The 16,576-nt window shown below is 36.1% G+C and overlaps 1 protein-coding gene across 1 annotated transcript in view; it reads right to left on the reverse strand.

Annotated features, from left to right (window-relative positions):
• The window catches only part of DNM3 (dynamin 3), a 545,828-nt gene that overhangs the window by 232,471 nt on the left and 296,781 nt on the right, over positions 1-16,576 (reverse strand). The window lies entirely within an intron of this gene.

Raw genomic sequence — 16,576 nt, forward strand, 5'->3', positions numbered from 1 at the left:
CTTCTAAAAAAGTATTGCAGAAGGTCAGTAGAAATGAATTGCTTTGGCTGTAATTCTTTAAAGAATCCTAAGTTTCTTAGTTTGGCTACTCAAATTAAATTTGGAAGCTACCTAGAAATTTTTTCACATTTTGATCTCTAGAAGGGCTATTAATCAAGCTCTTGTTTGAGGCAACTCGAACTTCAGTCAGAATACTATTGAGTGGAAGTCAGAGAGCTGTATAGTCAGAATACGCAACAGTATATATAATTGAAAACATCAGCAAAAGAAGAAAAGTAGATGCCAGCAGACTGGCATCTATGTTATAACATGTTGTCAAGCGGTGCTTGGCAAATTTCAACAGATTTAATTAACCAGCGATGAAACTAAGCAGTAGAATACCATTAAAACAAAAGTATTAACACAGAATCAGGAATTACCAGTGAAAAACGGTGCTGCACCTAGTAGCATGGATCTACCAGAGGCAATTTGTTAGGAGACCAGAGTCATTATTTCATAGTGGAGGCTTGAAATCAAAACTTTTAAGTTTCTTTAGGTCAAGCTATAGCACAGCATTCAGAGAGCCAGCCAAAATAGCTGAGGAAGGCCACATGTGGAACTAATTACTCATGGAGAGGCCATGACAAAGAACATTTCTCCAGACTTTTCATGGGGGCTTCACTTTCAGGAAGTTGCTATAATTACTGTTCAAGTCTAGATCAGCCTGCAAGCCGCTGACAGATCCAACAGACAGGAGGAGGAGGGAAAGAGAGAGAGAGAGAGAGAGAGAGAGGGAGCGGGAGAGAGAAAGAGAGAGAGAGAGAGAGAGAGAGAGAGAGAGAGAGAGAGAGAGAGAGAGAGAGGGAGAGAGAGAGAGAGAGAGAGAGAGAAAGAACTTATCTGCCCTTTCTGAAGAGTGAATTACCAGAAAATAAAGTACCACAGGAAAGCTCAAAAAAGGTTTCCAAATGAGCTCTGGCTTCCAGAGTTCAACTTTCTGTTTACTTTTTTATCTACCCTCTATCTTCAAATTACTTTTCTAGCCTGGATCGGACAGCAAATTTGTACTTCTACACTAACTCACTTTCAGTTGGCCACAGCAGAACTGTACATCTCGACTCTTTTTTTTCAGCTTTTCCATACTGGGGCCCACTTCCTGCCCAGTTGAGGAAAAAAATCTGGCCTGAAGATGAAATGACTGCTTAACATTACACTAAAACATCTGGTACCATTTTATGCACAGACCCATGTCTGAGAGCAGGCGATTCTAGCGGTCTCTCCAGCGGCACAGCGCATACCCAAACCTCCCCAGGGTGACATCATCCCATATATGGACTCTCCAGCCCAGCCCTCCCCCTTTTCCTGGTCCTAAATTCATTGCCAGTTCCCCAGTCTGCAGCAAATGTGCCACGTCAAGACTGGAAATCACAGCCCTTGAGTCTCAGTCGGGGCAGCAGAATTCGGGGGGGAAGCCGAATGCAACCCCTTTTTCCCAAAGACCGGAGAGGATTTTAAGTACATAGATGGAAGCTTCTGGAGATCCTGCTCCGTCGCCCCAGTGTTCAGACTACCTGTTCAGGACAATGCCGTTGTACAGTAGTCTGCACATTGGTTAGACTGGGCAAGGGAGAGCAACGCCATGGACAGCTGGGGACAAAAGTTGCTGTTTCCGAGGAGAAGACATTTGTTTGCCCCTTTTTTGAATCTCATATCCAGTGTTTTTCTTCACAGGTTTTGCACAGTAGGGACCAGGAAGCCCTCGGGACACTGCCGAGAAAGGACTGCTCGAGGGAAGACCTGTGGGTAAGGCCTTCTTGACTGCTCACCTGGGCTATGACCAGGAGAGCCTAGGTGGGGAGCCAATGATTTGCTTTCACATGTGAGAGAAACTGAGGTATCTGCATGACAGATAGGTCTGCATTTAATTTTAAAAAAGCAACAATGTGTGGTACATAGTGGTTTACTAGATGTTATTCAATTTCTGAAGAGTTTAACTATTTTCTTAAGTTTAAAGGTTTTCCCACTTCAAAATGAAATATGAAACACACCCCAAACACTTAAGAATAATTTAATGAGGCTGGTTTTCAATTGTTGAAATTGATAATCCAGAGACCTAAAAACTTATTCGAATGAGGGCTGTAGTATAACTTTTAGCATCCCAGGATTGAATCCATTTTGCCCCAAAGAATACTTGCTATTATTAAAATGCTATATGAATAGTGCTTTTCTTAAATTTTATATAATAGAAACATCAGAAATAATAGTATCTAACAATAAAAGAAGAGGCTGCCAAGTTTTTGCCTACCAGACAATGCAGATGGGACTGGTCCAGAAAAGAGCACCAACCCAGAACTTATTGAGTCAGCAATAAATAAATCGGAGAATAAAAAACCTCTACGTTCAGATATCACAATATATATCTCTGTATTGCATTTTTTTAAAAATCCAAGAATGGTTGATAACTGCTGGTCAGCTGAGCCCTTGTGGCTATATTTTACAAGGCTTCTACTTCTCTGAGCACTTAAAATGATAAGGTACTTTGTCTAGAAACCCACTGATAAAAAAGGAATTTGTAAACGAAAGCAAAGTTTTCTTTGGTCAGTTTCCAGCTGTCCTGGGGGTGAAGGAGGGTGGGAGAGGGGGAGGAAGGTGGGAGGGAGGAAAACCCTCAAGCTGAATGAAATCCCAATAGAGAGAATAATAGAGAAAGTCTGGGTTGCAATATGATCCATGCTGAACTTTAGAGATGGGTTCCTTAAAGAACGTTCTGGAAAAAAATGTTACTGCCTCAACCCCCATTTATATCTACCCCCAAACAATTCTATATAATGAAAACATCTGTTCTTTAGGCTTTTGTGTGAATCTAACCCCTTTTGTCCTCCTTCAAATTTTGTAAAGTTACATTGGTTCCTTAACAAATCCTTTTCTAAATCATACATTTTGCAACAACAATTCAAACATTGTCACAAGTTCTCTTTGGCAAAACGTTTTATTACCAAAGATTCCCCACGTTATCTTTGGTCAAGACAATTTATTTTAAAAACTACCCCTTTGATCATTCCAAAACTGGTACAAAAGTTTTCTCTTTTATTCATGGTTTTTAGTTAAAATATAAAAAGCAAGGATTTATTTTAGCTATTTTCTCCAGTTAGATGATACAATGTCATCCTTTTTTTTTCTTCTATTGTATCTTGGAGGCTTCCAGATTAATTATTTTTAATAAAACAAGTAAGATTTTAAAACTCTATATAGCTATTTTTACATAGGAAAATTGAAAAAAATCTATTAGGTAACTTTATGGGAGCTTATTTTTTTAAGAAATATATTTTTACTAATTGATATAGTTACTAAAGAAGATAGCTATAAGGTACTTTGGCAATATTTAAGATTTTTCAAATTTGGGGGTTTTGTTTGTTTTTTTACTCCATAGAAATAGCTGAATTTCCTAACTTGCTTTAATTTCATGTTTATTTAATTTAAATGTCTTTCTTCATATTAAGTGGTCTTTTTGTTTTAATGAAACAAACCCCCACTGGTTCCTCACCTATTTTCTCCCTCAGGATTACTTTTAGTCTGGAGACAGAGGGGACCCGATGGTGTCCTTGGCATAAGTACAGGAGTAGGAACATAAGAATTAATTTGCAAAAGGGATAGCCGAGGAGCCCCTGCACGTGCTCAGTGAGCTCTGGCAACTCATTTTTAATGCAAACTTTTCACAAATAGGAAGGAATAGTACGTCTTTTTAAATTCATGAACTAAGTTAAAAATCAAAAGTAAAAGCTCACTTTATAAACCACTGCTGACTGAAGGAAGGATGGTACTTTATGCGCTGGTATACATACTAACATGTATACACACACATATCGTAAAATAACCTTATCTATTTCCAGAGTAATTAGAATAATGTTTAACTTTCTTTTGATATTACTTTGTAAGGAAATATACAAATGTTTTAGGGATCATGGAATCTATTCCAGAGGAAACTAACCAACAATGAACAACTTCTACTAAAACTACCCCTGGATGTAATGGTAAGTGTAAGTATTAAAATTAAATATTGTACGATCGTCAGAAAGAGAAAATTGCAAGGCCTGTCCAAACTGTACTTCATAGAAACTTAGTAGTTATTTTGCATTTTAGCGCATGGTGATTGATAAGTTAGACCAGATACTGAGCTAAAAGGAAAAATTTTTCCGCTAAGAGAAGGAAATTCAGAGCCTTAGCTTTAACACCATCATTTCTTAATTGGAAAAGGATCAACATAAAACAGTTTATTTACATTTTCAACTCCCACTGCTTTTTAAAGCCATAGATCTCAAAACCAAAGAAAATTTATTTACAGTGGGACAAAATTTCACACTGATCACTTTCTTGCAATTAGTTAATAGGTTTAATGTCCTTCCTGCTTGGTATTTGAGCTTTCGGCCAAGATAATGTGTTTATATTTTTTAAAAACCAAAATATACTATCTACCCCCACCTCTCACCCTACAGACCACCCAAGTTTTTCACTTTGTGGGAAAGAGTTCAGGCACAAAACTCCTAATGAAGGAATTTTCTCCCCCCACCCCCTTTTTTTTTCCCCGGTTGAAGTCTTAAAGCTGTTATAGGACATAAAAAGAAAATACAACTTGGTAATGTAGAAAAGTTCACTCACCCACCAGAGTCCATCCTTACTAAAGAGAAGCCAAAGCTTTTGATTACAAGAGATTTGCTCTTCTCTGAGGAGACTATCCCACCCATCTCAATAATGTCTAAATAATAGCTAAGAGACCATCACTCATAAATCCCAGCTTAAAATAACTAGAAGTCAGGCTTTAACCTAAGAAAAGACAGGAAATTCCTGAGTAAAGATTGAAACTTTCTTACTTGGTTTCTTCTACCTTTTTAACCTCGGTGTGCTACAAATTATTTAGGTAGAAATATTTATCAATTTTTTGAAGATCTCTTATTAAGAATTTTTATCAGTTTTAATAAATAGAGATAAAGAAGTAAATTAAAGAAAATAATTAAATCTTAATTTTGAATTTCCTGACTTAACTGTGACAGCCAGTTTTCTGGAGTTGATTTGGTTTAATTTTGCTGTAGAAGACTTAGAATATGATTCTATTTTTGCATTTCTTTCTTAAGATGATAAAGAAAAGACAAAAAGGAGGTGTAATAACCATATTAAAAAATACATGGTATGATAATAATATAAATAGCTTTTTAATATTTTACCTAGTATATTAAGTGATAATGAATTAATATTTACTGTACAGTTTAGAAGATAGAAAAAAATCTTAAATGTTTTTTCAGTCTTCCATCAGGTTCAACATAACCAAAAAGTGTGCATATGCCACATACTTACTAAAATTGTGTTTTTAAAATCTACTAGAAACATAAATTGTCCAAAAGTCTTATGAGTAGAGTAAAATCTTTTTCAGCAAGATTTTTTCCCCCCTGAAAAACAGTTATGGTTTTTCAGGCTCAAATACATTGGGTATCTTGGTTTAATAGAACTGCTTCATATTAAAGGATAACATGAACTCACAAATATTTCTTTCTATTTTTTCAGGTTGCATGCATCATTCCTTTAATTGAGCAGAGTTAACTGGATCAAATTATTTATGGGAGAGAGAGGGAAAGCTATACAGAATTACAGTAATTTTAAATTTCCACCAATATACTCTTTGTAAGTGAATCACTCCATAAATATTTTCTGTTGCACTGAATGCAGCAACAATAACAAAATAGTTTCTTAAGGTATTTGTTTTTGCATACTCTGGCCTTGTAATTATTTAAACAGCAGCCAAGTTTAGTGATGTTTTTGATTCTGTCAAGAAAAAAAAATAAGTCCTCTACTCAGAAGTGATGACCAGAAACAGAATCTGACATTTATTTTTTGAAATTAAATAAATAAATGGAAAGTTGCATTTATCAACTCTTTGTTAAAACTGTACCATATCTAATCACTGCATAAAAGTTCAGATATGTAGAATACTGTCATTTTTTTCAGTCTCTAAAAACTATTTTGCTCTCCATAAACTTTCTATTTGCTATTTTCTCAGAATTTTACAATTAAAGGAAAATAACAAACTACTTGTTTTCCTTAAAATTCTTTGAAAAAATCCCTAAGTACACATTCCTTGGACAATAAGGTTTTGTTTTGTTTTTTAAAATTCTATTTATTGGAATTTTGACTATCTGGATATTTTATTTTTTAAAGGGCAGGGAAATTTGTTAAATACCTCTACGGAAGTGAATTGATCATTTATATTAAAAAAAACCAGTAGAATTATTCTCAAGTCACCAGAATTAAATTTTCTAACTGTATATTTAACACCATTAATTCTTTCTTACATGAATTTTAAGGAAATTTTCCAGAGGGTCTGGTTTTACTTTTTAGATACGAAATGAAGCTTTCTCTTCTGTGTTTAAGGTACTATTTTGTAACTGCACTGCACTAACAATGTCCAATATACATTGTGAGCATCACTGTGGGTAACAACTTTTTAGTTTATACCCTTTTGATTCATGGCACAGCCCTGTAGTTAATTAAGAGGAGGAAAACTTAAGCTCACAACTGCTTTTTATTTGGTTTTCAAATCCATACTTTAAAACTTTGCATTAAAAAAATATGACAAATTTATATAAGTTCCTGTTGCTTAATAAAATATTGATAAAAATACATCCCCTTGTCAAAATCCCACTAACAAAGCATCAGATACCAAAGTCCATTTGTTGCATTGTCGAATACATTAGGCTCATTAATTATTTTGAAAATGGCTGCCATTTCCATGTAAATGACAAGTTTCTTTTTCATGGGCTAGATTATGGTACTTACCTATTACAAGAAACATGTATAAACATAGTCTTTATCTTTAACTTCAGTTTTAAAATATGCAGAGTTTTGTGAAGAGGAAAAACATCTGGTTCAATTACTCTGAACTCTGACTGCATGTGGGCCAGTAGTAATATGAACTGGATTTAAGAATAAACCTTGTGTTTAGTCTGTTTTGTTGTTGTTTTATCCTTAAAATTTCAATGTGAGTTTTCTGCTCTGTCAATTATCCATGTTAGCACATTTGGAATGAATGTATAAGTGTACTTTCTGAATAAAGTCAAAAGTCTAACTTGTTTTTAGTTCCATAATGTTTTAATGTTTAATTCTATTGTGTGTTTTTCTCCCTTTCCCCTGACCCTCCAAAATCACCAAATCTGGAAAACAGACTGATTGTATCTGCCCATGAGCAAAGGAAACCTGAAGGAACCAAGGGCCTGGCTGGACGGAGTTGTCATGTGTCTGCCTGTCTACACTTGCTGTGCAGAACATCCGCTCACCTGTACAGCAGGCACAGACAGGCAGTCACATGACAACCCAGCCTGAATGACAACCAGCCATTGAAAGAAAGCAGCCCTCACACCATAGCATCTACACCAAGAGCTACAACCAAAATGAGGGGCGCGGGGGCCTGGGGTTTTAATTTGTTGGTTTCTTAACTCTTATGTATTATTATTATTTTTGATTCAAATATTGAAACCCACCAAAAGTAAAGTGAGTGGTGCTTATGAAATATAATAAAACCCATTTCTGAAAATGTTCCTGTGCTTTCTATAGTTCTCTTTTCCTAATCGTTGTCAGTAAATTACTACCCTTGACATTTATTGTACACAGCTTTTGAGCAGCACCCCCAAAATGAATGTAACAAAACAATATAACCTCAGTCTGATGTTTGACAGAATAAGTGATTCTAACAATTCTACTCCAAAAACTAAGTTTAGTTTTCTATATCATCATGACTTTTTAAGACACAGAGATGAAGAAAAGAAAAAGAGTGAAGAGATAATATTCCAGGGAATAATGTATTTTGAGTTAACAAACTCCGCCAGTTTGGGCCTGGGTAAAACACAGTGAAAAGAGTATTTATTAAAATATTTGCCTCTCTTCTTTTGATATACACAAAGCTGAAATTGAAGATTTGATATTTCCAAATGTCATGATGTACATGATTTATTACTGCCATTGTTAAATTAAGAAATTAAGAAGGAAGTACAGTTCTAAGGGTGGAATTTACGGGGCCAGTGCATTCACTTGGAATACATGCTCCCATTCACTGTAAACTTTCAAACTCTTGAAATGTTCAGGCAATTCAATTATTTTCAAAAAGAACAAGGAAAGCTATTAATGGATATGCAGTGTATAATTTTGCCATATCTTTTGAGGATATGTCAAAACTTTATACACTGTGAACTAGAGTGAAATGATCAGGGTTGGCTTGTTTATATGAATATTTCAAATATTCAAGGGTAAAAAATGGGGAGATGGGTAAAATTAAAAATTTGTCAACTTTGGTTTGGTTCACTAACATGTCAACTTCAGTATTTAAAATTAATTTTCATCTTTCTTAGAAAGATTCTGGTCAAACTTTAAAAAATATTGCACAAGGCTACCCAAAATTTTTGCTTTTTTAAATCTAACTAAACATTTCAAGTGTATATTTTGGATTAAAGCAAATTATTTTTATTCAGATATTTCATTTTTAAAATGAAAGATTTAGTCATAAGGATAAAAACTCCCCGAGGTTCAAAATTTTTATTATTATTTGATATTTTACCAAACCTGACACCATAGTTTCTTAAAAACAACAACAAAAACAAAAACAGTGATTGGGTAAAACTAATAAGTAAAAATATGATTAAGTCTAAATTCTTGCATTTACAATCTGGCCTAAGGAAATATGTCATCTGCTAAAACATGCTATTGCAAAACACATTATAAAATGAAGGTTTTTACCTTAAAGAAGAGTCCCATGACTAGCAAATAAAGTCCTAAACAACAGTTCACAAAATGTAAAATATAAACAGGAAGACAATATAAAAATGTCTCACAATATTTGCATAAAATCACCCAGTTGTAAATGCTTTATACAACCTGTAGCAAACGCCTCCGACAGGAGTCTGCATATGGATCATCCTATTGGACCCTGCAAGGCAGTGCCAGGACAGTGCTTGAGAGCTCTCTGGCTGACACGATAGCTGGGTCATAACATAAAGGAGACTGTTCCATTACACCAAGCTCCAAAGGGAAAGCTAAGGAGGCCAGGCCAGCGCAGTCATCCTGTAGTGAACCACTCCAGGATGACGTTTCAAATAATTTTCCCTTAAAACATGAGGTTAACATATTGGTATTACATTCTTTTTACTTAGCTTGAAAGAATGTCATATATATATATAAATTAATTAAATGAGGTACATTTAAAAATTTTACTCTTCCAGGAAACGGTAATATAAAGGGTAATATTTTTCTTCCAATATAAACTTCTGAGTACAACAAATAATACATATGAGGGAATGGGTGTGGGTTTATAAGTATTTTTAATAAATTTGAAATAGCATTTACCATTATGGTTTGTTGAATATGTTTTTCAAAAGTATAAATCTTTGCATAATTCTAGAACTTGGAAATGTTTACATGAAATAATCCCACATTAAAAAGCATAACACAAGATAGCTTATGTATATGAAAAAGCACATGCACAACTATGATCATGAAGAATTTAAAGTAACATAAATCTTTTAAAGTTTAATATTTATTGAGACTTTTTTAAAATAAAAAATATGTAAATTTTGGCTAACTAAAACAACTCAGCAAGGAGTGTGACTAGTGTTCACAGGGTCAATCCTGACCTCATCACAGGGAGCATGCAGACCTAGCAGGAAACAGAATCTTGAAAGTCTAAGTGCAAATGGAAGGAGCTGAAGATTTCTATAACTTCTCCGTCTCACAACTTTCACCATCCAGGGACATAGCTGTCACTTCGTTTCCTATTACCAAAGTTACATGTGTCATCTGTTACAGTTACATAATAAAAACAATACTAAGTAAATATCCCTATAAGGGAATTATATAATCTCCTTATCAAGCTTTCCAAACACATTAACCCACAAAAATGAGGCCTGTAATTTTTTGAGTCCAAAGAATGTCCTTATTTCAATGCAGATTTTGGATTTTCTTCAATACTGTAAGGTTAGTACATTTCCACTGGAAATGCTTCTGTTGAATTACCCTACTTTCCTAGGAGTATTCCATTATGATTTTAATCTTCATGTTGGACTACCTAAATGGAATAAATATTGGCTATGTACTACCATTGTTCATTAACTAGCAATCCCTTTTTTTTCAGAGATTTCAACTACCATTTACACATTTCTCATTGATACCAAGAAAAATAAGACTCTTTTCTCCTTGAATCAGAATATTCTATTCTTTTAAATTTTGTATTTTGTAATAATTTAAATAAAAGACATCACATTGTTTTTTCAAATCTGATTTTAAAGATTAATGTAGAACTATCTGAATCCACAATCTTTTTGAAATGATAGTTTCTATTTTATTCCAATGCCTTGCCCTTTTCTAAATCCCTCCAAAGAACTGTGTAACAGGGAGATCAGCTTGTGCTTTGTGACCACTTAGAGGGGTGGGAGGGAGGCTCAAGAGGGAGGGGATGGGGGATACATGTATACATATAACTGATTCACTTTGTTATACAGCAGAAACTAACACAACATTGTAAAGCAATTATACTCCAATAAAGATGTAAAAAAAAAAAAGAACTGTGCAAAATATATTTATAATGTATGAAAATGACACTGGGAAATTTATTTTCTGCTTAAATTATCTTCAATCCAGGAAGTTATATAGTCAGAGGGAAAATAAATCCATTAACCTTCAATGATGAAACTTAAGAAAATTTTAAGACAATCTACATCTAAGGGTAATTTTACCCTGTAATTCAATAATTTGGTTTAGCCACTTGTGATACCAGGACATGATGAATTACTATGCTGCACTTAATTAGTTATTTGCTCAATCACATCTTCACTCAGCCAATATTTACTTAGCGTCACCTCTCAGAGCCATGTCTACTGGTGGTAGAACATGGAACAAGACAGTGGCTCCTGGGCTCAAGAAGCTTACAGTTCAGCAGGAACTTAAAAGCATTCAACCAATACTTAGCACGTGTGATGAGTTTTGTCAATTTTCACCTTTTGAAAAAATCTCTTAAATTCATCCACTTCTATCAATTTCCCTCAACCCATCCAACCCAAGCTACCATTATCTCTTATGTATACCACAGCAATAGCTTTCTACAACTCCCCAATTCAGTTTTGTCCTCCTCCAATCCAGTCTCTACAAAGCAATCACAAAGATCTATAAAAATTTCAAATCCTATTATGTGACTCTTGAGCTTAAAAACTTCAAAGGCTTCTCATCATTCTTTGGATCAAAATCCTTAATCTTTACAGAGTCCTTTTCTCTCTTTGTTCCAGTCACAGTGGCCTAAATCAGTTTCTTACATTCATCAGGTTCTATCTTGCCTTAGGCATTAACACAAACCTTCTCTGACCACTCAGTTTAATGTCCCCCCATGCTGTGATTCCCATCCCAGATACTCCTTAAGTCAAACACATCATTGGATTTATCTTATTCACAGTTTGCAATCTGAATCTCATAGGTGTTCCTGATTGTTTATGTTTTCTTTATCAGGAAATATACTTCATAAGGGTGGGTACTTTGCTAACCACTTTATCCTTAGTGATTAGGATAGTGTCTGGTACATAACAGGTGCTCAGAATATATTTGTTGGGAAATGTTCAGGTGATTAAGAGCACAGCACTGATACTTAGTAGCTGGCTGAATTAGTCTCTTTGAGTTTCAATCTTCATTTCGAAAATGGAGAATGTAAATAAAGTATTGACTTAGTTCAGTGCCTGATAAACTTTATTATAAATAATAAATGTTAACCATTATCATGATGATCTTCATCAAGATCATCATTCAGATTGAAAGCTGGCCTTCATGAGCTTAAGCAGGTAGAATGAATAGCAGAGATATTTTTTACAACCACAATTACTTTAGAACTAGGGAGCATCTTGTTAACTGAAAGTCCATTTGGCTTGGTTGAGCATTTTGACTAATTTGGATATACAAAGGTGAGCCTGAAATGAAGGCTGGACTAGATGCTAAGAAGAGCTGTGTGGATGTACATAAAAGAATGAGTAAACACCTTGAGTTCGGGGCAATCCAGACTGACAGCACTGAGGGGAGAGATGTGAAGGGGAAGAGAGAGAGAAGCCAATGTACTCTCCTTGGGCTGGGCCAGCACAAGGCTAGAGCTGCCAGTGACACACCCAGTGCCCACTAGTTAAAAACTGCTGTGCAGAGGGTTATCTAATATGCTATTTGAGGTTGTCTGAATTGCTGTACTTCTTCCTCAAATCCTTAGTAAATATAAGTACTACAAATATCTTTATATTATTATTTTGATAGAAATCAAAGGAGCTGAGTATCATTCATCCAAGATCCCAAGGGATATATGTGGACACACAATCCCGCATGTCCAAGTTCTGTCCTCACCCCCATAAACAGCTCCCCCTTGACTTGGGGTATGCACAATGACAGAAGGCTCTGGAGAGGATGGATCCAGGAAGAGGTCTATGCAACCCCTAGAAATGCATTCAGAGCCACTTTTGTACAGAATTTCAGAGTCTGGGGTACTGGAGTATGATTTGGAAGGACAGCCAGGTTTGGGTAAATCCCCTTGGTGATTAGTTATAAACTATCTAACTATGTACAAGATGGTCTATTTATTTTCGTGTTGCAGAAAGCCCCAATTTTTGAGTAATGCTAAAGGATAACATATAGTCAAGTACATAGATTAATAATGTTTTCCATAACCACTTTGTATTATATAGATTCTCTGAACATAACACATGGAAATAACACTGCCTGGGACACAGGTGGAAACCTTTCCATTAAGATCATCTGTCAGTAACATTACAGATAACATTACTGTAATGTAGAATAATGGTTCAAAACATGAGGTCCACAGATGTCTGAGCATGTTCACGAACCCATCTAAGATTTAAGGGTAGGGAGGATAGTTATATTAAGGATGGGGAGAAAGCAGGAAAAATGATGGGGACCTATTATTACCATCATGCCAACTCTAGCTTAAAATTATTACACAGGGTTATCATGCTATTGCCTCTGCCAGTTTGGATAGGAAATCACATAGTTTGATATTATCATCTCTAACCCATAGGCTGGTGAGGAGGCAGCAAAGAAAAGTCCCACTGAAGGAATAGGATCTGAGTTCCATTTTACTGCCTGAATCTTACCATTCTCTGCTGAAAAATCCCAGATCCCATGCATCCTATCTCACAAAATGAAATGACCAAATTGGAAATTAGAAGACATGTGAGTGAAAGAATGACATTATTGTAGGAGGGCATAGTATTACTTGAGATGACAAGAATAAATATATAAATGTGATGCCTAAAAGATTATAAATGCACTTGTTAATATACGATTTCTTAGAGTCCTAAAAACTCCCTCTGAGGTGATTTGGTCAGCAACAGTCCCCATTTGATAAGCTAAAACTGAGGCTCAGAGAAGTCTGACTTGTTCCAACACTGGCAGTTAGTCATAGCAAATTCACATCCTCCAGCACCTCACCCTTTTCATTGCACCAAGCATATGGTCTACAGGGTCTTTTGTTCAATTAATCGCATCCTGAAAACAGTTTGAACCATTGTTCTTTAATCACAAATACATTTCATAAGTCATTTATATTTATTACAAACCTGTCAAAAGTTAAATAAAACCATATCTATTCATATGCCATAATATGCTATTTATTCAACAGCCAATTAGATTATAATGAAAACATACCAGTCTAATTACACAAGAAAGCAGGAAGATGAAAGAACATAGAAACGAATAACAATTCTCTATGAAAATCTGAATATAAATTATTAAATAAATGATAAATCTATAACTAAATAATATTTATGGCGTCACACTTGCTTGACTAAGAGAGATAAATTGCTATGTAACAGGATTTCCAAAGTGTGTAGATGCTGATGTGACAGATACCATGGGAACAAAGTACAAGCACTCAACTTACCAACAAACTGACTCCAAAAGTTGGGTAAGGACTCATGCTTATTTTCACAAAGGAAAATTGTAAATTTGGGGTTTTCAAGGTTGCCCACAGAAGCATCTTTAATCCATATCCAGAAGCATAGTTAAACTATGACAGCAAGGCATGTATGAAATCTAAGCATCATTTAAAACACTGCTAATAAAGGATGGGTATTCAGGGTACAAATTCAAGGGGCCAGAGATAATTCACTACCTCTAAGCCCCACCCTCCTGACATTTCTTCTGACCTCCTTTCCCCATACCCTCCCTTCCAGCCTTGGCTCCCAGCAGACGCTAATAACTATTAGTTGAATACTGGTAAAGAGCAAGGAACAGTGCTGACCCCTCCCTTCTGCCCTGCCAGCAGGCTCAGAGGTGGTCTGTGGTGGTAGGAAGTGCTGGCAATAGAAATGGAGCAGGATGGTGAACCAGAGTGGTGGTTACCAAGGGGTGGTAAGGTGGGGATGAATGGGGATGGCTTCAGGGAGAAAAGGCTCTGCCCCACTGACACATACTTTGAAGACAGGGGTCATGAGTCAGGCATTACTATTTGGAAAATTTCCTATCTGGTTTCTTGAGCAGAGTTTTTCATGAGAAACAGTAGCTAATGACTACAGTGTAGCTGTATGTGGCCCATCAGTTTGCTTTACCCTGAACTTGAGCTCTCCTCTCCAGCCAGTACAAGCCACCATCTTCTCTTGCCTGAACCACTGATACAGTCTCCTAGCTGGTCTCCCTTCTTCTATTCTTGCCACCCCAACTCCATCCACACACACATTCCATCCCACAAATCATGCCCAACCCAGCAGCCAGACTGATCCTTCTAAAACGTACATCCAATCAGGTCACATCCTATTGACACAGGCCAATGGTTTTCAATTATCCTTGGAATAAAATCCAAATCATTGGCCTGACAAGGTACCTCTGATTCTATATTTCCTACTTCTCTCTCCTTCTCCTCCTCCATCTCAGCCGTAAGCTTCCTGCCCACTGCCACCCTGGAATGTTCTTCAACATAATCTTCTACACAGTTCGTCATTCCAGTCTCTGCTCCAATGTTACTTCTTCGCAAACACTCAATCTAAAAGTCCCTCCCCCATCAGTTTTTAGCTCACTGACCTATTTTCTTCAGGGCACTTACTATCCGATATTGTATTGTTGTTAGTCTACTTGTTAGCTCCACAGAGCAGCATCCTCATCTGTCGTTTTCTCTTTCTTAAAATGATCTAAACTAAGAAAACAACCCTTTTCTAAACTTTCTTCATCTAAATCAGTCCAATCTATTTTAAGGGTCATTATGACCTACCCTTCCCACCCAACACACACACACAGCCTACCACCTTCCACACACATACCTTTAATAAAATGTTCTCTGGCACTTGGTTAATATTATAACTGCACACATGTATTTTCTATCTATGGTAACCAAGTGCTCATGAGGGAGCTTCAGCAGCAGAGATTTTGTAAAAATTTATTCTGAATTCATAGCAGAGAGAAGGGGCTGACTGGTGACCATGAGCTCACCAAGCTCTCAAAGCCTCTTCCTTCCCTACAGGGAGCATCACGTGCCTTCCAACAGGCTTGTTTCAGAAACCCTAAAGCCATACTCTGACAGCAGTGGCTAATCCCAGAATCTTCAGGGCCCCTGATACTAACACTCAGGGAGAGGTCAATGCTGGGATGCCTGGAACTCATCTTAATAAATCCTCTGTGGGATGAGGTTGACTTGGAAAACTCCAGCACCTCGGAGATTCTTGCCTCCATTTGTGGTTGAAGTCATAAGCTCTGGAGCCAGACAGCGTGTGTTCAAATTTCTGCTTTGCTACCAAGTAGCTATGAGACCTTGGCAAGTTAGTTATCCTCACCAACACCAAGTGTTCTACCATAAGGAAAACTGAGTCCTATAGAAATGACTTTTCAAAAGGTTGTGTTTTTTCTTCATTTACTCACCTGAAAAATGGGGATAATAATAGTACCTATCCTTATGGTTGTAATGTGGATTAAATGCCTTAATTAATAAATATAAAACACTAGCTATTACTAACATGATTCCTCAGCAAAATCTTTTGCTTTGCCTAGAATAACTGAGAATGGCCCATAGACCAATATGTATTTAAGTGTACATACATGATCACCTACTTCTGAACACTTGTAAACCAATACTTGTAAACAAAATGCATCTAAGAGAAGATCTAGTAGGGCAACTGAACACAAAAGAAGATTATGTAATTACTGATGTTTATATCTAGAAAGGCATCTCAGAGCTCCTGAGGCTGTTGCCTTTAAACACTGGAGCTTCCACAGAATGAGAGAGAGATCTAAGCAGCCAGCACAGGAAAGAAACGAATGCTAATCCTCAGACTCACAACAACCAATTCCACGTTTGACTGAAGTCATTAAAATATGTGACAAAAATTTGAAATAAAGCTTTTGAGTAGAAATTTTCTTTGGACCTTTCTATAAGATCTGATTTCCTTTACTGCAGAAAATTTAGTGGCCATCAACTGATCATCTGATATTTATTAAACACATTATTTGCACAAAACATTTAGGAAAAAGAAAGAACTACATAGGACATGAAGTTTTTCCTCCAACAATTTACAAAAGCACCTTGCAGTGCTTTCAGAAG

This window comes from Delphinapterus leucas, chromosome 1 (genome assembly GCF_059928025.1).
Source record: "Delphinapterus leucas isolate spDelLeu-1000000601 "Yukka" chromosome 1, BTC_Dleu_Yukka2, whole genome shotgun sequence".
In the NCBI taxonomy this organism is placed as follows: Eukaryota; Metazoa; Chordata; class Mammalia; order Artiodactyla; family Monodontidae; genus Delphinapterus; species Delphinapterus leucas.